General features: G+C 38.8%; 1 non-coding gene across 1 annotated transcript; it reads left to right on the top strand.

Moving 5' to 3' along the window:
• Positions 1–14,392: 14,392 nt before the first annotated feature.
• On the top strand, positions 14,393–14,499 carry LOC148860821 (small nucleolar RNA R71). Its single transcript, XR_016095198.1, has one exon. It is a non-coding gene; the product is annotated as a small nucleolar RNA R71 (small nucleolar RNA).
• Positions 14,500–21,723: the final 7,224 nt, after the last annotated feature.

Genomic DNA, 21,723 nt, shown 5'->3' with positions numbered 1-21,723 from the left:
TGCAAACACTGAGGATGAAAAAAATTTCTTTTTTTGGGTGGGGCTCTACTAATTACCATTAAGATGATAATCTTCAAAGTCAAAGTCACCCAAAAACCTATATATATATATATATATATAATGCATGAAAAAACCTAATTATTACCATCAAGATTACCCAAAACAAATAAGGAAGTAGGCTTTATATTCCATCACATCTTTACATTTATCTCATGCATGTAAAAAGTTAACTACCATTTAGAATAATGCCAAAGAGAAAAGGAAATTACTTAGAAAAAAGTTGGGAGGAATTTAGGATTCAATGATTATTATAAACTACAAGCCTATGAACAACCACTTTGTGTAAAAAGTGCCAAAAGTTAGGGTTGTATCCAGTTCACCCCTCCCAAGTCTCTAATTAGGTATGTTCAAATTCAAGCAATAGATAATTTCATGATAAGTGGGTCTACCTAAGTGTCTAATTAGGTGGTCGATGAGTCATAATTAAGTCCACTTTTGCAAATAATTGGGTAAGGCAATGGGATTAATCATGGGATTCTATTGTCTGATCATGGGATTTTATTGTCTCTATTAATAAAAATAAATGAAAAGAAAAATAAGAAAGAAGCATCAGAACCAGAAAACTATTTGAAGAGTTTTTTGAGGAAATGAAAATGAAACACAATTGGGCTTGTTGGTTCACCTTGAGTTATTAGGATTGTTGAACCAACTCCGGATTTGCAAAATAGCTACAGAGAAGTATATAATTGATTAATTGTTCTCAATTTTGATGAAATTAGTAGTAGGGGAACTATTTAGTGCATGTTTGGGGGTGTTTGCCAACATATATGATTTTGTTTTCTAAAACCAAAGGCAATTATTATATAAAAAAGTAGGGATGCAAATGGATTGGATTCAAATCAGGCTATATTCAAATCTGATATGACACTATTCATGTCAAATCTAATTCAAAGATCCAATCGAATCTTATAGGACTCTATTTGAATTCAAATCCTATTGGCAAGTTGGTGTAATTACTTGTGGTTCCCTATGTTTATGATTGCGATGGAGGTATCAAACCGGAACTACAAAAACATCTATAGCGATACGGAAGCCACCAGGGGCTTATGATAAGCACATAAGTCATAATAGGCTTGTGATGAGCTCAAAGCCATTGCAGACCTATAATGGACTAAAGAACCACCGCACAACCGCAACGAGCCGAAGTCACTCGTGACAAGACATCCAACAAACTAAGCGAACACTTCAGATTAGCTCTGATGTCATTTGTGCCACATCAATACAGGAGACCCAAGGGAAGTAGCACACGTGTGTCCGCAAGAAATAATAACAAGATCCAATCTTGAACGAATCCAAGAACTAGAGTTCAAACAGGGTGGGGTGGCAAGAGCAGGAAAAAAAAGAGCAGAAGGCAAGAGCAGTCTAACTGTGTTTTCTTCTCTCTGTATTTAACGAATGTGCCTTTGGAGGTTCATCCTGCTCTCTTATTTATAGTCTTAAAGAGAAAATTTCCTAATCTCATTAGGAGTTTCCTAACCCAAATCTTTTATCTGGATCTGGACTCTTTAAGTAATAAAGGTACACATAAAGAACAACCTTCCTAATCAAATTAGGAGTTCCTTTGATCCAAATATTTATTTGGATCTGAACTCTTTAAGTGGATAAGGATAATCCCTTATCTTATCTACTAATCCAAATCCCAGATCTGCCCCTATTTAATTAATCTAATTAACCCAGTTCGAAATGTGCTTTTAGGCCCATTAAGCTTTTAGGTTCACTTTCACTTTAATGTTGGCTAGATTGGTTCTCTTTGTATGGTGTGGGACCCTATCATTGTTCTACACATCAGCCACATGGGTCAACCCATGTGGCTGATGTGTACCCATGTGGCTGATGTGTAGAACAATGTTTGGGTCCCACGCCATATAAGAAGCCCAATTGGGCAGCAGTTTGGAGGCCGAATGAGCACATGGACTTAATGGGCCTAAAACCCTATTCGAATTGGTTTAATTTGATTAATTAAAGAGGGGCGGTTCTGGGATTTAGATCAGTAGATTGGATAGGGAGTTATCCCTATCCACTCAGAGAGTCCAGATCCAAATAGAGATTTTGATCAGGAAGCTCCTAATGAGATTAGGAGGGCTGATCTTGATCTGCAGATAGGATAAGGGATTATCCTTATCTCTTAAAGAGAGTCCATATCCAAATAAGGATTTGGATTAGGAAACTCCTAATAAGATTATGAGCTCTCTTTAAGGCTATAAAAGGAGGAGGAGGGTGAACCCCAACTCACTCAATCTGATCTCAGATATAAGAGAGAAGGAAAGCAACAGTAAGACTGCGCCTTCTTCTACTCTTGTCTTCTCCTCCTGCTGCCGCCACTTCCAGTTCATTCTCCACCTGTAGGAGCGATCAAGAAAGGTTCTTGATATCAATTTTTGGTGAAAAACTGATCTAAATTCGTGCTCACATACCCTCCATCGAATTCTTGCTGAAAGATCTGGTTCTTGGGAAGAACGACCTGCTGATTCTGCTCCACCCTACGCTGTGTCATCTTTAGTGGGAACAGTTTTTGGAGTTTTCCTTGGGTGTGAACACCTTTGTTGGGAGTTACTATTACTCTGTATCAGGTATATCCCTCTCCTACCTTTTGGTTTCTGATATGGTATGGTTTAGGTTCAAGATTGATCATTGAAAATGCAGATTTTCTAAAACAGGGAATGTGATTCCCACATGGGAGTGAGAGAAATTTTTGAAATTTCGCCCTACCTACTTGCAGGGTTCGACTATCCATATGATGGATCTCTCATCCCTTCAGATTTCAAATTGTCGAGATTTGGTTTTGCAAAATATATTTGTTTAGAAATATACATATATATTATGGTTTTACAAAATGTTTGCAAAAATGCTTTAATTCTCGGGATCCGTGTGACTAGAGAGTGCAAAATTGTACCTTGAAGCTAAGGGAGAGGTCCTCTCTTGTCGGGCAGGGTTTGATCATTATGGGTTGAGAGGTTAAATCTAAGACCTTTTAGGGATAATAAAATGGTCTAGTCTTACATCTGCCCATAGTCCTTGGCCTTCATAAGATGGATGGACCCAAAGACCATTTAGTGTAAATGTTGGGCCCGTTAGGAGCCCATACTAATGGACTCAGAGGGTTCACTGTTTTCATTAGTGAATTAGGCCAAGCTTTGTAACAGAGGCTAGGTTGAACTCGTGTGGCTTATGTGGAGATCAATGATAGGGTCCCATGCCATACAAAGAGAGCTAAGCTAGCCAACATTAAAAGGAAGTGAGTTTGAAAGCTTTGTGGGCCTGAAGCCCGTTTCAAACTTGGTTAATTGGATTAATTAAATAGGGGGTGAATTTGAGTATCGATTAGCACATAATGATAAGAGGATAACTCTTATACACTTAAAGAGTTTAGATCCAAATAAAGATTTGGATTAGGAAACTTCTAATTGGATTAGGAGAAGCTGATCCTGATCTGTAGATAAGATAAGGGATAAGCCTTATCACTTATAAAGTCTAGATCCAAATAAAGGTTTGGATTAAGAAACTCTTAATCAGATTAGGAGATTCACTCTTTAAGGTCTATATAAAGGAGGGGGGTGAACTGGAATAACACACACAGTTTGATTAACTTTTCTACATCCAGTTCTCTCTCTTTGTTCTTGCCTCCCTAACCTGTTCGATCTCCACATCTTGGAGTGATCAAGATTGGATTTTTATATTGTTTTTTGGTGGAAGAAACAATCTTGAATCTGTGCTCACTTCCCTACACAATTCTTGCTCAAGAATTGGGTTCTTGTTGAAGAATCCACTTCCTGATCTTGCCTCACCCTAAGTTTTGTCATCTTCAGTGGAGGAAGGATTTGATGCCCTCTTTAGGCATGAACACCTACATTGGGAGGAGCTTTTTGCATGGATTCTATATCAGGCATTCCTCTCCCTAATATTGGTTTGAGATTTGGTCTAGTTTATTTCAAGTACGAACCTTGAAAAATGCAATTTTTCTAAATCAGGGAATAGGATTCCCGGATGGGAGAAAGAAAATTTTGAAATTTCGCCTAGTCACCCTGCATGGTTTGGTTCTTAGTTATGGGCATGTAGATATGAAATTAATTCTTTGTTTTGTAGGTGTGAAATCACACGCACAACCCTTTGATATATATTCTTGCTGATTCTCGATTGTCTTTAATCGGCTGTTGTTAATTTCAGATCACAATGTTGAATTGAATCTTGTAATGGACACCAAACCCAAGGCTGGTTTGACCCAAGATTGGTCCAAACTATTTGGACCGAACCTGTGGTTCAATAAGGGTCTATTCTCAGCCCCAAATTCTGATTTGGGCCAAGGGTTGAATGTCCCATTACAAGATGCAATTCGGCCCACCTTGTAAAACCCAGTTTTATTAAGTTAAATCTGCATAAGCCCTAATATAGCATAAATGCTATACGAGCCAAACTGCTCTTTGCAGTTCAGTCCATATACCAAGATAATGTTATATGATAATTCTATAGGCTTTAATGGGCTGATACTGATTTAACCTAATTAATTTATGGTTTTACGGATGATTTAATTGGTTGGATCAATTATGTGATTGTTTCATGCATGTGATGTATGATGTGTGATTTGCTACGTACATGGGTCATAAGCACATGGCCCATGTCAATTTGATAGTGACTGTTTCACACACCATGGATGAATGCACATCATTGCCATGGTGTCCTTAAGATCATTGGGTGATCTCTCTTATTGATGGGCCCCACATAAGCTTCATTCTTAAGAGGAATTTTGTGGAGCCCTAGCCCATTATGGGCCCATTTGAATTTAACTTTATGAACTCTCTAGAGGCTTTCCATCATTAGCATGAAGATGGGCTTATCAGTAACGAGGAGATGCACCATAAAATTGGGCTATCCATTTGCTGGTGAGTCTGTTGGATTGTTTCATAAGATGATAGGGGCGCCATAGACTGATGTGGGAGGGGCCTATCCTAAAATGTTGGACTCTGTCACGGTACGTTGGCGTTCACGAATGTGATGGGTAAGCACTTATTGGACAGAAAGGTTTAATCTAAAATGGCAATGAACCTTGTTTGATAGAGGCCAAAGGGAAAGATCATAACATGAGTGGATATGATCATTCATAGAAGGTGGTGGGTTATGTAGCTGAAGCAGTTAGCTCCATGCACTGTATGTGATTTCCCACAATTCTAGAGACAACCACAGTCTCTGTCACTGAGATGGGAGGGAAATCTCAGAGATGAATAAATGGAAAGGGAACATATATTAAAATCCATTTCTATGTGGATAACATGAATTAAATCAGGTGTGGACAAATAATTTGCTTTGCCCTTTATTAGAAATGGCAAACGGACAATTTGCCAAATTGTTGGATGATAATAAGCTTAAGGACCCAAACTATGCTGACTAGTTCCTTAACCTCATGCTAGTTTTAACGTCCACGGAATTGAACGAGGTTGCTAAAAACCTTGCTCCGAATCGTATGGGTGATAGGGCTTCTGAGGCCCGTAGGAAGGAATATCAAGAATGGAAAGAGAATTCTCTTGCCCGGTGCTACATCATAGCCTCCCTTGACAATGCGATACAGAGACAGTTCGATATGATCGAAGTGTCGAAGGATATCCTGGATAGTTTGAGAATGATGTATGAAGAGTAGAATTGTTTTACTCGATAGAAGGTCCTAAAGTTGTTTATGACCGCTAAAATGATTGAGAGCTAAATGGTTCATGACCATTGTCTAAATATGACAAGCTACATCAATGAACTGGAGGCTTTCGGGTCAGGGCTTGATCATGTCACCAAAGTTGATGCCATTCTAAACTCATTGCCTCCCTCCTTTAATCATTTTATCATGAATTATAACATGAATAAGCTAAATGTTAGCCTTCAGGAACTCAATAATATGTTGTAGAGGGATGAAGAATTGGTAAAGAAGGATAAGCCCATAGCCATGGTTGTTGAAGGTGGCAAGTCAGGCAAGAAGAAGGGGAAAGCAAAAACAAAGCCTCAAAAAAAGGTTAGCAAGCCTAAAAGGCAAAAGAAAGACAAGACATCGGATGCCGATTACTTTTGCAAGCAAACCGACCACTGGATGAGGAATTGTCCTCAGTACCTGGAGACTAAGAAACAAGGTAATTTTGCATCTTTCGTCATAGAGACCAATTTGTTGGTCACTTCTGCTTCTTGGTGTATTGACTCTAGGGATTATTCTCATGCATGTAAATACATTGCAGGGGTTCAAGACAAGTAGAAGACTGAGTGATGGAGAAGTTACACTCTACTTGGGGACTTTTGCAATAGTTGCAGCTACAGCCACATGAACTATAGAATTAGTTTTCAGAGATGAAATCATTGTACTTAAAGATTCTCTTTATGTACAAAGCTTAAGAAGAAATTTGATTTTTGTCTCAAAGTTGTGTTTGGATGGTTATTCTATTTTATTTAGTAATGTGATTACTATCAAATGGAATAACAAATTTCTCACTTACGGAGAACTTGAGAATGGTCTATATATTCTCTATCCTTCTTTATAAACAAACATAACCAAAACTATGTCAGAAATAAACCTCAAGAAGAGAATACATGAAATAGTTAATCCCACATGCTTGTGGCATTAACGACTTGGCCACATTAACATAGATCGTGTCACAAGGTTGGTAAAGGATGGTCGTTTGGATTTTCTAACTGTAGAAGATCTTCTAACCTGTGAACCTTGCCTTCAGGGTAAGATGATGAAATATCCATTTTTAGATAAGCCTGAAAATCTACAGGCATGCTTGACCAAATACATACTGATGTATGTGGTCCCCTGAATGTTGGGACACGTTACCAGCACATTTATTTTAAAACATTTACCGATGGTCATTCATGGTATGGTTACATTTACCTAATTAGACATAAGTCTGAATCCTTTGAAATGTTCAAAGAATTCAGGCAAGAGGTCAAAAAACCGATAGGGAGACAAATCAAAGCCCTTTGATCAGATCGAGGAGGTGAATATCTCTCCGACAAATTTAGAGACTACTTAAAGGACAATGGGATTGTTTCACAGTTAGCTCCTCCTGCTACACCATAATTAAATGGTGTGTTAGAGAGGATGAACAAAACTTTATTGGATATGGTCTAATTACTTCTCGTACACTCAGAACTACCTACATCTTTTTGGGGGTATGCATTAGAGACTATAATATACGTGCTGAACCGGGTTCCAACCAAATTTGTTCCTTAGACTCCATATGAGCTATGGATCGGTAAGAAATCAAGTGTGAGACACTTGAAGATTTGGGGTTGTCCAACACATGTTAAAAGAACGAGTGCTGACAAATTAAAATCCAAGACTAGCCATTGCCTATTTGTAGGCTACTCCAAAGGCTTTATAGGATATTTATTCTATGGCCCAAAAGAGAAAAATGTGTTTTGCAGTTGAAATGCCCATTTCTTGGAAGAAGATTACATCATGAATAATCATCATCAGGAAGTTGTTTTTGATGAGGAGAGCATAAGGGTAGTGGGAGATGTCCCACAAGCTCCAAATAGTAACCAACCTAAATATTCTACTCGGGTATCCAGGCCTCTAGTTCGTTATAGCTATGCCCAAGAAAGTTACATGGTAGAAGCCATGACTAGTGAGGAAGATCCCGTAACTTATATGGAAGTTATGTTGGATGTAGATTCCTTTAAGTGGGTAGACACCATGAAAGCGGAGATGGACTCGATGGAGACCAACATGGTCTGGACTCTTGAAGACCCGCCCTAGTGTAAAAGCAATTGGTTGCAAGTTAATTTGCAAGAGGAAGAAGGGCCCAGATGGTAACAATGAAACCTATAAAGCTCATCTTGTGGTGAAAGGGTACACTTAGAAAAGAGAGAATCGACTATGAGGAAGCCTTTTCGCTAGTGGCCATGCTTAAGTTTATTCGAATCTTGCTAGCTGTAGCTGATAGTGTGCATAATTTTCATATTATTTGTATTTTTTTCTTATTTAATTAGTAAGTTAATTAATGGATTTTATTGTGTTTTATTTAGAAAATCACAATTTGGGAAGAGAGTTGAAAGGAGCCTGCAACATAGCCTCAGCACGTGGGAGAAGACCAATCCATCACATGGACGCCCAAAATTGCGGAATAAAGGGGGCGAATTTCAAAAATTTTTCTCTCCCTTCAACTGGGAATCGCATTCCCTATTTAGAAAATCATATTTTCAAGGATCATTCTTGAACTATAAACTGAACCATATCTGAACCAAAAAGGAGTAGGGAGAGATAATACCTGATACAGAGAAACAATATCTCTCAATGGAGGTGTTCACGCCCAAGGTAGGATCCAAAATCTGCTCCCACTGAAGATGGCGCATTGCAGGGTGGAGCAGAATCAACAGTGTTCTTCCAAAAGAACTTGATCCTTCTCAAGAATCACCTGGACGGCTTGTGAATACAACTCCTACCAATCTTTTCTCCAAAAGATTGGAATCAAGATCCAATCTTGATTTCTCCCAAAGAATGAAGATCGAACTGCTGTAGGGGGCGGCTACAGGAAGGAGGCGGCAAGAGAGTATTTGCAGGGTGCAGAATTCTCTCTTCTATGATTTCAGCTCTGAAGACAAGACTATTGCTTGTGGTTGTCTGTTGTGTTGTGTCTAAAGGCTTCCGCACCCTCTTCCTTATATAGACTTAAAGGGATCAGCTCCTAATCCCATTAGGAGTTGCTAACCCAAATCATATATGGATTAGAAGTCCCTTTTAAGATAAGGGATAACCCTTATCTTATCTGCAAATTAGATCAGCCATCTCCTAATCTAATTAGGAAGTTTTTATATCTAAATCTTATTCAGATCTTGGACTCTCTAAGTGGATAGGGTGTGGGCCCAATCCTATGAGCTGATCTTATCTCAGAATTCGCCCCTTAAGCGACTAATCAAATTAGCCCAGTTTGAAATGGACTTAAGGCCCATTTAGGGTTATGTATTCATTTAGCCTTCCAAACTGCTGCCCAATTGGGCTTCCTTGTATGGCGTGAGACCCAAACATTGATCTACACATCAGCCACATGGGTTCAGCCCAACCTTTGTTACAAGGCCTGGCCGAATACACTGTTATGGACAGTGCACCCCCTGAAACCCATTAGATGGGCTCTATGGGCCCAACACTTACCCAAAGTGGTCCCTGGGCCAAACCACCTTGTAACACCCGGGGACTATGGGCAGATGGAAGATTAACCCATCAGGTATTATCCTCAATGGTCTTACACTTAACCTCTTAGCCCATAATGATCATACACTACCCGACCAGAGAGGACCTCTCCCTCGGCTGCAAGGAACAGTGTTGCACTCTCTCTTATATGGATCCCGGGAATTAAAATCTTTTGCAAATCATTTTGAAACCATGATATATATACTTTTATATCTCATATAAAATATATTTTGTAAAACAAATCTCAACGATTAAAATTGGCTTCTGGCAGTCTTGGTTTCCATCAGTGAGAGTGCATCCCCTATCATTACCTTTGTCCGACAAAGGGGCTGATCCTGTCACTATGATTACCTACTCAGATGAATTCTCAGACTGCCCCAACATACCTAGGTTTTGACCCCCGCTAAGGATCTCACTGATTGGTACATCAAAGACAGCCCAATCCGACACCTAGTGCAGTATCATAATCGAGTCTAGGGGTCGGGTGTAACTTTCCGGTTTTGCCGATCAATGTCCAAGGTCCAGGGCAATACTGGAAATCTGGTCCAGTTCAAAGATTCAAATAATCCTACACTGTATGTGCCTAGGGTCTCACCCCGGTAGCCGAGACAAGCCACCCCAATTCAAATAATCCTATACTGTATGTGCCTAGGGTCTCACCCCGGTAGCTGAGACAAGCCACCCCAACCGACTTGGTGGCACCACAGTGTTAGCCTTGTCAGGATAGGTCTCCCCAGACCGACCCACTGGCTGTGAACATTCTAAACTAACACGAGTCTCATTAAGTGTTCAGTTTAAGGGTATTACATAGAAACATACCAAGGGAACATGAATTAAATGTGCACTTTTATTCATTTACAATAAACTCATAAAGTACATCATTTTGATTGAAGTTAAGGGCATAGAAAACTGTCTAACAATATAGTTCATCTTGTGGTGAAAGGATACATTCAGAAAGAGAGAATCGACTATGAAGAAGCCTTTTCGCCAGTGGCCATGCTTAAGTTTATTAGGATCTTGCTAGCTGTAGCTGATAGTGTGCATAATTTCCATATTATTTGTATTTTTTCTTATTTAATTAGTAAGTTAATTAATGGATTTTATTTAGAAAATCACAATTTGGGAAGAGAGCTGATAGGAGCCTACAACATAGCCTCAGCATGTGGGAGAAGACCAATCCGAATTCAGCATGCAAGAAGTGGGCCCCATCCACCCTAGTAGTACGAATTCAGCATGCAAGAAGTGGGTTCCATCAATCCTAGTAGGATTTGGCTGAGTTGGAGGCGTGAGTCACCAAGAGTTCTTGATAGAGTTTCTGTTTCTTGCTGTACTTCTAAAAAGAAACAAAGTCAAAGTCTATCTTAGTTGGGATTTCTAATTAGAAAGATAAGGATAAGATTAGATCTGAATTAAGCCTTATCCCATTAGGAAATTAGACTTTCTATTTTCAAGAAAGAACTCCTAAGGGGTGTTGGAAACAACCCCTCCCCCTAAGGCTATATAAAGGGAGTTCGACTAGCACTTAAGGCACTCACTGAAGTAGGGAAGAAGAGAAGGAAATAATCTATTATCTGGTTGAAGGTTAAGGGAGTCTTGGTTCTGAAAAATTGTGAGATCTAATTTATTTTAATTCAGTTCATTGTTTATGAGTATTTATATGTTTTATTGTGATTTCCTATTTAAGATTATTTTATTGATTGAGCAACACGATCCATTGTTCAATCGATAAAATAACCTATTGCCAATTAGATTGTCAAATTTGTATATGTTTGTTAGATTTAATCTTTGTGGAAAATAACATAAACCGATTATGGACAAGTTTTCGGTTTATGTTATGAAAATATATATTCTGGTTTAGATGAACTGAGCTTGTGTATTCGCTGACCAGAATTGGGCCTCTCAATTTCTTAATGCTGTTAATAGATTAAACCCTAAGAGCTTGTTTAGGGCTATCTATTAATAAGAGAAGCAATCAAAGAGTTTTTTGGTTGCCAAAAATACAAAGAGAGATTGGCTACTAGATCTTGTTATTAGCTATAACCAATTTACTCATGAGTATTTGAACTCCTCCTTGCCTCGATGATCAATTGTAAGAATCAAGGCTGAACTTATCCCTTCAACCGGATGTTGCCTTCTATCAAATGAACCTTTATTTTATTTATTTTATTTTCCTTATCTTTATAACAACCCTCTACTTTATTTTCTTGGAAATAAATCAACCCAATCCCTGAGGAGATGACATTGCTCATCACTATATACAAAAATATTTAATTCGAGCAGGATTTTTATTTTTGGTTGGATTCAACACCCACTAGTAGCAGCATACCATGATTATGAGATTTGTCAAATGGATGTAAAAGCCACGTTTCTGAATGGAGATCTTACTGAAGATATCTACATACATCAACCACAAGGGTTCATTGCTGTAGGTCAGGAACACATGGTGTGTAAACTTAATCAATCCATATATGGACTTAAGTAAGATTCTAGGAGCTGGAACATCTGGTTTGACTTTACCACCAAACAGTTTGACTTTGAGCAGAATCCAGATGAGCCCTGTGTTTATAGGAAGACTATGGGAGATAATGTTACTTTCTTCATTCTGTATGTAGATGATATTCTACTCATTGGAAATGATGTAGGAATGTTAACTACAGTGAAATATGGCTTTTACAGCAATACTCCATGAAAGATCTTGGAGAAGCCTCTTACATCTTAAGACTTTGACTCTATAGAGATAGATCGAAGAGGATAACAGGATTATTCCAATCTACTTACATTGACAAGATTATCAAGAGATATAGTATGGAGAACTCCAAGAAAGGAAATATTCTTTTCAGGCATGGAGTGATTCTCTCTAAGAGCATGTCTCCCAAGACTCCCAAGGAGATTGAAGGCATGAGAAAGACTCCCTATGCTTCAGCCATATGGAGCATCATGCGTGCCATACTGTGCACTTAGCCTGATATTGCTCAAGCAGTGAGTGTGGTAAGTAGATACTAGTCTAACCCAGGACAAGAGCACTGGATAGTTGTGAAAAACATATTGAAATACTTTCAAAGGACAAAAGAGTTTTGTCTGATATTCTATGGTAGTTCACTATAGATCCTAGGGTATACCGATGCCGACTACTAGTCAGACCTAGATGGTAGAAAGTCTACATCTGGTCACATCTTTATGATGGGGTCCTGTGTTCTAAGAAAAATAGTCCATGACCCAAGCCAAGCACATTGTTGTAAGTGAGGCTGCCTAATGTTTCAACCGGTGTCCATTTACCTTGAATGTACTCCCGTCATCATTATGTATTTCAATCGCTCCATGAGGGAATACTTTAGCCCCTTTAAAGGGTCCACCCCACTTGGTTTTTTACTTCCGATGCTTCCCCTTTTCATCCTTCATAGGTGGGTTTAAACTTGGAATAGGGACCTGCACAATAAATGGGAGGGGTTTTGTGTGAGGGGTTTTGTGTGAGATGGAGGTAAAGATGCATTATGAATTGTAATTTCAAAAGAATGTGGATCAGAAGTCAAATTTTGCAATTCTGATTTCAGTACAAACTTCTGCTCTGCTTGTTGCAATTGATTAGGACTATTGTTAAGTGCAATTTTCAGCATGTCTTCTGATTTAGATGTATCTACTTTAATTGCACCAACATCAATGCTATTGATTGCATAAATTTCATGTTCAATTGTGTTGGGATGTTCCATAATTTTAAATACATTGAACACTACTTCTTCACCATTGATTCTAAGGGTAAGCAAACCTTTTCACACTTCAATTAAAGCATCAATAGTAGCAAGAAAATGTTTCCCTAAAATCAGAGGCATTGTCCTATCTTCCTCCATATCCAACACAATGAAAGTGACAGGAATAATAAAATTGCCCACTTTGACCAAAACATCTTATACTATTCCCCTAGGATATTTAATGCTTCTATCAGTTAATTGTAGGATAATAGTTGTAGATGTTAGTTCATGCAGTCCAAGTTTTTCAAAAATAGAATAAGGCATTAAATTTATACTAGTACCTAAATCACATAAAGCTTTTTCAAATTCAGTATTCCCTATGGTGCAAGGTACAGAAAAACTCCCTGGATCCTTAAGCTTTGGGGGCAATTTCTTTTGAAGAATTGCTGAACATTCTTCATTTAGTTTTACCATCTCACCATCCTCCCACTTTCTTTTGTTGGACATTACCTCTTTCAGGAATTTGGCATACTTGTGCATCTGCGATAACACATCAAGAAGAGGAAGGTTAATGTGAATCTTTTTAAATACTTCCAAAAATTTTTCAAATTGTTTATCTAATTTAGCCTTCAAGACTCTTCTTGGGTAGGGAATAGGAAGTTTAATTTCATGTAAATTTAGTTTAGGGGTACTTCCCTCTTTCTCCTTTTGTAGATCGGCCACTTCAGCTTCCTTGTCCTTTCTTTGAATTTCGCCAACTATTTTCCCACTTCTTAAAGTTATGGCGTTTACTTGCTCTCTGGGGTTCCTTTCTGTGTTGCTGGGTAGCTTTCCCTCTTTCCTTTCTGATAACATGCTTACAACCTACCCCATTTGAGCTTCTAAGTTCTTAATTGCTGTTTCATGGCTTTGGAATTTTGCTTCAGCAGTGTTGATGAACTTAGAAATCATCTCCTCCAGATTGCTTTTTTTCTCTTGTGGGGGCGATTGTGGTTGGAATCCCATGGGTGCCTTTTGATGATTGTTGTTCCAAGAGAAGTTGGGATGACTCTTCCACCCTGGATTGTATGTGTTTGAATAAGGGTTGTAATTTGACCTGCCAGCATGAGAGATAAAATTAACATTCTCATGGGAAATAAAAGGACTATTTAATTGACAATCAGAATTGGCATATCCTATTTGTCCACATAAATCGCATGAGATGGTAGGTGTTGTATTAATGGCTGCAATACTAAAATTATCCAGTCTTTTATTTAAATTGGCTATTTGCACAGATAAGGATGCAAAGGAATCAATGTGGTGTACTCCCCTCTAATTGGTTCGATCATTGCTCCACTGGTAGCTGTTTGATGCCATCTCCTCCACTAAGTTATATGCTTCCTCTGGAGTTTTTCTCATGATTGTACCACCTGCGGCTGCATCAATAATGAACCGATTAGAGGGGGTAATACCATTATAAAAGGTTTGTGTTTGTCGCCAAATTGGTATCCCATGGTGAGGACACCACATAAGCATCTCTTTAAATCTTTCCCATGCTTCATACAGGGACTCCCTCTCGAGTTGAGCAAAATTAGTAATATCATTAATTAATTTTGCTATTTTGGAGGGTGAGAAATATTTAGCCAAAAATTTATGGGTTAAATCATTCCAAGTGGTGATGCTTCCTGCAGGGAGTGAGTTGAGCCAATCTTTAGCCTAATCGTATCATCACTAACTCCATTGTGTTTAAATGATTCACATATTTCAAGGAAGTTAACGATGTGTGCATTAGGGTCATCACTTGGTAACCCACTAAACTGAATATTAGTTTGGATCATTTGAATTATTGCAGGTTTTATTTCAAAATTATTGGCATGGATGGTAGGCTTGCACATGCTGGATGTCGCCCTATCAATGTTTGGACAAGCATAATCCAAGAGGGTGCGATTTCCTTTTGCCATCTCTCCTTCAATCTCTATAGCTGGTTCGCAAATAACAACATTTTCTCTTGATTTTCCTTTGTTGGCTTTTTGCAACAAGTGAAGGGTCCTTTCAAATTCTGGGTCGAATTCATCTAACCCTTCCTGTCTAGTGCGTGTCATGCACTAGTAAATCTGAACCAACAAAAGAAACAAAAATTTTCGAACACACAAATAAAAATAAAAATAATTACAGAAATAGAAAGAAATAAAAGGAAAATAGAATAATAATAAAAAATAAATAAAAGGTCCAAATTAATCAAGGTTAACAAATTCTAATATTATTTTAGGATTAAATCCCCGGCAATGGCACCAAAAACTTGATAGCTATAAATATATAACTCTAGCAAGTGCACTAGTTATCAAGTAATACAATAATATCGTTTCCACGGGGATTTAACAAAATAAGTATTAGAATCACAGTCTTCCCTAGTTATTTGGATAGTTGAAATTTAGATTTAAGGAAACAAGAACTACTGAAAATAAAAACTGGAACAAAGAAAAGTAAAAAAAAGGGTGATCACTAATCGAATATGCAAATGATGGAATCACTACGACTTTTGGTCCACCTAACCAATGCAATGAATATTGATGAGTCCAATTATCCAAGACTAATTGTTTTCCCATAAGCTGAGATTTTCACAAATTTATTTAATATTCTCTCTTGAGATGTACTAAACCTATGGCCATCAGGTAACCCTTCGATTTCTCGAGTAGAGCTCTCAAGATGGAAGTGCATTAAGTCCAAGAAAACCATTAAATTCAGATGAATCATGTATATATATCTCTATATACCATTCAATTCACACTATGAATTATTCTGTCAATTATGTGAATTCTTTGCTCAATTCATTCACATAACTCAAATCAATTAAGAGGTGTGGCCAAGCTCTTAATTGCATTAAACACAATAATTCATAGACTACATGGAAATCACAATCTTGGATAAATCAAGAAAATACAAATATATTCATCAACATGGTTAGACTTTCCATAGCCCTAGCAAGAAATAAATCAGTTCATGATGGAAGAATTAAAACAAACAAAGGGGAAGAAAGAACTCTTGAATTTGCCCATGGTGCTGAGATCTCCTCTTCTTGAAGTTTCTTGAATTCTTGAACCTTTCTTGAACCCTTCTTGACTGATTGCTCATTGCTTCTTGATTCAAATCAGAAGTTGAATGATTGAATGATTCAGTGATCCAGTGATGTCCAAAGCTGGTCCGCCTCCTCCTTTATATAAATTAAAGGGGAGGGGGCAGTCTCCTAATTTCTCTTGAAGTTGATCTTTACAAGAAATAGAAAGTCCTATCCTAATTCAAATCTTATATCTTTATCTCTTGAACTCAATCCCTTTTTTACTCTAAGATTACATCAAGAATTTGGATCTAGAAGGATTATTCTTAGTTTCTTGTTCTTGGATTCGTAATAGACATCCTCTGCGAATTGGGCTTCAGTCAGGCTTTTCTGCGAGTTGGGCTTCAGCTGCGGATTGGGCCTTCATATGAATTTTCTGCACCTTTGGGTCCGGAATTGACTTTAATGCAGGACGAATCTTTGAAAGACCAAAACATGAAAGTTGTGGATTTTTCTCTTATCTTTCTAGTGGATTTTGAATCAGCCCATTCGGAGTTCGGAGACGTGAGTTAGGCCCAGATCACTGAACGATGTTGAAACTGTGAAAAATCATCCGATTTGTCTTTCTTTGCTCTTGATGCCTTCTTTCATACCCTGTATCAAAATACAAGAAATATGAGTCCAATTAGATGCTAATTTAGTATAAAAGACAGAATAATTGGGGATAAAAATATGATAAATTCTACTCATCAGAAATCACACGCACAACCCTCTGATATATATTCTTACTAATTCTTGACTATTTTTAATCGGTTGTAATTAATTTCATATCACAATCTTTAATTGAATCTTGCAATGGACACAAACCCTAGGCCGGTTTAACCCAAGACTGGTGCAAACTGGTTGCACCGAACCTGTGGTTCAATAAGGGTCTATTCTCAGCCCCAAATCCTGATTTGGGCCAAGGGTTGGATGGCCCATTGGAAGATGCAATTGAGCCGACCCTGTAAAACCCAAATTTTTTAAAGTTAAAACTACATCAGCCCTAATTAAGCATAAATGCTATGTGGGCCAAACGACTTTTTGCAGTTCAGACCATATACCTAGATAACGTTATTGGCTTTAATGGGCTGATATTGATTTAACCTAAATAATTTAAGGTTTTATAAAATATTTAATTGATTGGATAAATTATGTGACTGTTTCATGCATGTGATGTATGATGTGTGATGTGCTACATACATGGGCCATAAGTACTTGACTCATGTCAATTAAATAGTGGCTCTTTCACACACCATGGCCGAATGCACATCATTGCCATGGTGTCCTTAAGATCATTGAATGATCTACCTTCTATGCAAAACTGGGAAGTTTTCATGGCGGAAATGCAGCTTTTGGGAAGCTGGTTTGAAGTCCAGTTGAGAGAGGGCGCCTCCTATCTGCTAAACCTAGAATGACACCCCTCTTACTATATTAGCATGCTCCCCTCTCCTTAGCAAACCCTAGGGCACCTTTTGTTAGACAGTGTATGCCCTTAGCTCCAATCAGCATGATGTACAATATGACATTTATTGTAAATGAATAAAGTACATATTTTATTCATGTTATTATGGTGTGTTGCTGTGTAATACCCTTAAACTGGGCAGATATGAGACTCATGTTAGTTTAGAATCCTTAAAGCCATTGGGTCGATTTGGGGAGATTTATCTTGCGAAGGTTGACCCTGATGTACCGCCAAGTTGGTTGGGGTGGCCTGTCTCAGCTGCCAGGGTGAGACCTGAGGTACATGTAGTGTGGGTTTTCTTGAAACCCTAAACCAGACCAAAATTCCAGTATCGCCCTGGACCTTGGAGATAGATGGGAAAAACTGGATTGTTACACCTGACCCCTAGACTCGATTATGATACTGCATTAGGTGTCAGATTGGGCTGTCGTTGATATGCCAATCAGTGAGATCCTTAGAGGGGGTCAAAACCTAGGTATGTTGGGACAATCCAAGAATTCATCTGAGTGGGTGATCTTAGTGATGGATTCAGCCCTTTTGTCGGACAAAGTGAATGATCGGGGATGCACTCTCTCTGATGGGAACCTAAACTGCCGGCAGTTGATTTCAACCGTTGAAATTTGTTTTGCAAAATATATTTATATAAAGATATACATATATATTATGGTTTCAAAATGTTTGCAAAAGATTTTAATTCCCGACATCCTTGTAAGTACAGAGTGCAGCACTACACCTTGCAGCTGAGGGAGAGGTCCTCTCTTGTCGGACAGTGTTTGATCATTATGGGATGAGAGGTTAAGTGTAAGACTATTGAGGATTATACCTGATGGGCTAATTTTGTATCTGCCCACAGTCCATGGGCCTTCATAAGATGGCTGGACCCAAGAACCGTTTTGTGTAAATGTTGGGTCCATTAAGAACCCATAGTGATGGGCTATCTTAGATATGCCAATTAGTAACATCCTTAGAGGGGGTCAAAATCTGGGTATGTTGGGACAATCTGAGAATTCATCTGATTGGGTGATCGTAGTGATAGGATTAGCCCCTTTGTCGGACAAAGTGAATAATTGGGGATGCACCTCTCTTTGATGGGAACCTAAACTGCCGGTAGTTGATTTCACCCATTGAAATTTGTTTCTCAAAATATATTTATATAAAGATATACATACATACATACATACATATATATATATATATATATATATATATATATATATATATATATATATATATATATATATATATATATATATATATATATATATATTATGTTTCAAAATGTTTGCAAAAGTTTTTAATTCCCGGGATCCATGTGAGTAGAGAGTACAGCACTGCACTTTGCATCCAACCTGTAAAGGCCCAGCTTTAAATGGTTAAAACTGCTAAAAGCTCACTCTGCGGATAAAGCTATATGGGCCGAACCCATTAATCCTAATTCGGCCCATATACCTGGATAATATTAATGGTTAATATTGTGGATTTAAAATGGGTTTCAAATGGGCTTTATAGATATTTAATTGATTGGATCAATTTATCCTTGCATGTGATGTATGGATGTGTGATGTGCTACGTACATGGGCCATAAGTGCTTGGCCCATGCTCAATCGACAGTGGCTCTTGCGCACACCATGGCTGAATGCACATCATTGCCATGGTGTTCCTTTTGGTCATTGGATGACCTCCCTCAGTCATGGGCCCCACACCTCATGGAGAGGTTACGTGTGGGACCCTAGCCGATTTGGGCCCACCGAAATCTGACTTTATGAAAGTCAGTGGGAGCCACTTGGGTATGACCTAGATCAAACAAGGGCGTAATTGATTGTTCCCTCCAGTTAATATGAGTGCATGTGATAGGGAGATTCATATGATGAACTCTCTAAAGGCCTTCCATCATTAGCATGAGGATGGGTCCTTCAGTAATGAGGAAACGAACCAGAAAATGGGCTATCCATTTGTTGTTGGGCTTGTCTGAATGTTTCATAAGATGATAGAGGCATCATAGACCAATGTGGGAGAGGCTTCACCAGAAAATGGGAACTCTCTCACGGTACCTTGGCATTCACGAACATGATGGGTAAGCACTCACTGAACAGAAATGTTTACTTGAAAACAGCTCTGAACCTTGTCCGACAAAGGCCAAAGGGAAAACTCATATGATGAGTGGATATGATCCTTCATAGAAAGGTGGTGGGGTTTCGCAGCTGAAACAGTTGGCTCCATGCACCCTATGTGATTCCCCACATTTCTAGAGGCAACCCATGGTCTCCGTCACTGAGAAATGAGGGAAATCTCAAAGATGAATAAATGGAAATGGAATGTAGATTAAAATCCATATCTATGTAATGAACATGAATCAAATTAGGTTGTGGACTGATGTTTGCTCTTTTATCAGAAAATGGCAAACGGACAATTTGCAAAGCTGCTTGATGACAACAAGCTGAAGGGCCAAAACTATGCCGACTGGTACAAGAACCTTATGTTGGTCTAAACTCTGAAAAGTTGGATAAGGTAGCCAAGAATCCTGCCCCGGATCGTCCAGGAGATAGGGCTTCTGAGGTTTGGAGAAGAGAATACCAAGAATGGGAGGAGAAAAACTCCCTTGCCTGCTGCTATATCATTGCCTCCTTGGACAACCCAATACAGAGGCAGTTCGATCAGATCGAACTTGCCAAGGACGTATTGGGTAGTCTTAAGACAATGTACGAAGAGCAGAACCGTTCTACTCGGCAGAAGGTCTTGAAATAGTTCATGACCGTGCAGATGCCCAAGGGCTAACAAGTTCACGACCATTGTCTCCAGATGATGGGTTATATCAACGAACTAGAGGCTCTTGGATCTGGGCTGGATCTGGTAACACAGATCGATGGTATTCTCAACTCTCTGCCTCCATCCTTTAATCCATTCATCATGAACGACAACATGAACAAGCTGAACGCCAGCTTGTAGGAACTCAGCAATATGTTACAGAGGGCCGAAGAATTGATTAAAAAGGATGGGCCCATTGCCATGCTTGTTGAAACTGGCAAATCCGACAAGAAAAGGAAGGCAAAGAGAAAGCGCTAGAAGATGGCTGCCAAACCCAAGAAGTAGAGGAAGAACAAGGCATCGGATGCCTGTCACTTCTGCAAGAAGACCAACCACTTGAAAAGGAACTGTTCTGCCTACCTGGAATCCAAGGAAGGTAATCTCGAAACTTGTGTTATAGAAACCAACTTATTGTTAAATTCTACATCCTGGAGTATTGACTCCGGGGCTTCAACTCATGCGTGTAACTCACTACAGGGTTCAAGGTAAGCAGAAGGCTGAGTGAAGGAGAAGTCACACTCTACTTGGGGACTACTGCAACTGTTGCAACCACGACCATAGGAACCGTGGAGTTACTTTTTAGAGAAGGAACTATTGTACTGAAAGATTGCCTTTCTGTACAAAATTTAAGAAGAAAATTGATTTCTGTCTCAAAACTTTGTGCAAATGGTTATTCTGTCTTCTTTAGTAATACGATTACTATTAAAGGAAATAACAGATTCATCGCATATGAGGAACTGAAGAACATTCTCTATGTTCTACATCATTCTCTAGAAACTAACATAACCAAAATTACGTCGGCTGAAATCCCCAAGAAGAGAGCCCGTGATACAGTTAATCCCACGTGCCTGTGGCATTACCGACTTGGCCACATCGGTGTTGACCGAATCACAAGGTTGGTAAAGGATGGTCCTATGGATTTTCTAACTGTAGAAGATCATTCCACTTGTGAGCCTTGCCTGCAAGGTAAGATGACGAAACAACCATATAATGGTAAGCATGAAAGATGTACAGGCACACTTGGCCTGATACATAGTGATGTGTGTGGCCCCCTGAGTGTTAGGACATGGAATCAACACATGTATTTCATCACCTTCACCGATGATTTTTCATGATATGGTTATGTTTACCTAATGAGATACGAGTCTGAATCCTTAAATACCTTCGAAGGATAAAAGAGTTTTGTCTAGTATTCGATGGTAGCTCACTACAGATCCAAGGGTATACAGATGCCGATTTCCAGTCGGATCCAGATGATAGAAAGTCTACATCTGGATATGTTTTCATGATAGGATCGTGTGCTGTTTGCTGGAAAAATAGCAAACAGGGGTCCACTGCAGACTCCACGACCGAGGTCAAGTACATTGCCGCAAGTGAGGCTGCCAAAGAAGCCGTGTGGATGAAGAAGTTCGTTCACGAGTTGGGAGTAGTTCCGTCCAGCACATCACCCATCCCATTGTTGTGTGACAACAAT

The sequence above is a fragment of the Nelumbo lutea genome, chromosome 4 (assembly GCF_056320005.1).
Source record: "Nelumbo lutea isolate HS-2025 chromosome 4, American lotus-T2T, whole genome shotgun sequence".
NCBI lineage: Eukaryota > Viridiplantae > Streptophyta > Magnoliopsida > Proteales > Nelumbonaceae > Nelumbo > Nelumbo lutea.
The sequence above is the reverse complement of the archived record's forward strand: the minus strand, read 5'-3'. Positions and strand labels throughout refer to the sequence as shown.